This window comes from Micropterus dolomieu, linkage group LG10 (genome assembly GCF_021292245.1).
Source record: "Micropterus dolomieu isolate WLL.071019.BEF.003 ecotype Adirondacks linkage group LG10, ASM2129224v1, whole genome shotgun sequence".
Taxonomy (NCBI): domain Eukaryota; kingdom Metazoa; phylum Chordata; class Actinopteri; order Centrarchiformes; family Centrarchidae; genus Micropterus; species Micropterus dolomieu.
This window is the reverse complement of record NC_060159.1, coordinates 28,799,890-28,801,014: the sequence shown is the minus strand read 5'-3', so window position 1 is coordinate 28,801,014 and position 1,125 is coordinate 28,799,890. Positions and strand designations below refer to the sequence as shown.

Below are 1,125 nucleotides of genomic sequence, written 5' to 3'. Positions count from 1 at the left end.
CTCCTCATCCTCCCTCTGACTCTCTAAGCATTCTGGGTAATCTGGACTCAGAACTCTCTGGAACTTCTTCACCTCGTTCTTCACAAACCTGCCAATGTTTTCCTGGAGCAGCTGGAACAGAAGAAAATGTAAAGTTGAACTGGTAGAAGTCAACATCAGATCATCTGTGACAGACAGAAAGCCTGCTGGTCTGCAGAGTGCAGCATGGAGACTGGATCAGAATGCTGCTTCACTATTTACTTTGTGGCTGTTGTAATTAGCAGTAGTAGCTGAGCTTGTACATTTACACACCATAAATATGGAGTCCAGGTCTGTTTGATGCTGCTGGGCAGACTGACCACTGGGAACCTCTGAGCTCTGCTGATCAACTCTGTGAAGAAAAAATCTGTTTAATTATAAAATAATTATTTTATTTTTTAAAGTATGGAGAATATCTTTTCTCAGATTAACCAGATTATAACACATTTAGGGGACCCTCTTGATTCAGTCAGCACCAACCGCCCCCTGCTGATGTTGGTCTCGGCTACTGGGAGATTGTAGATCCCAGAAACCTGAAGGCTTCTACTGGTGCTATTGAAGGGTATGAGTGCAACAGGGGTGGGTACCTACTGATGTCCACTGGAGAGCACAGCCAAGTTACAGAGGATTTAAAAACGTGAAAATCTCGTCCCTTTGGCTGATTTTAAACATTTAAGGTGACCAACTGACTGACCAACATTCAATGCAAATGTAAATGTACCCGAGTTAGCCACAGGCTAGTTTTCAGCGACAGTCCCTTTACCAAATGGTTTTGGGCATCATAAAATTCATCATAAAATTGTAAACTAATATAATACAGTAAAATACCATATAAAACTAACAAAAGGTAAAAAGATTCTGGAGAAATCCAACAGCAGAATTAACATCATGATACAGAGCAAACAAAGACACAGCAAGTGATGTAGTTAATGTTAGGTAAGTTGTTTTTTAGCAAACAGCCGTTACAGCTTCTGCTGCAAAGCTGAGAGGATGAGAAAGTCCCAGAGCAGCACAGAAGCTCCAGACAGTGATACTCATAACTCTCCTGCTACAGCTAATGTCACAACAACAGCATGTCTTGGTGAACTAGAAAGTAAGCGTAAGTAA

The 1,125-nt window shown here is 41.3% G+C and overlaps 1 protein-coding gene across 1 annotated transcript in view; it reads right to left on the bottom strand.

Annotated features, from left to right (window-relative positions):
• Positions 1 to 1,125, bottom strand: part of LOC123978279 (NACHT, LRR and PYD domains-containing protein 12-like) — a gene marked incomplete at its 5' end in the record, with an annotated part of 75,969 nt that overhangs the window by 19,670 nt on the left and 55,174 nt on the right. The window lies entirely within an intron of this gene.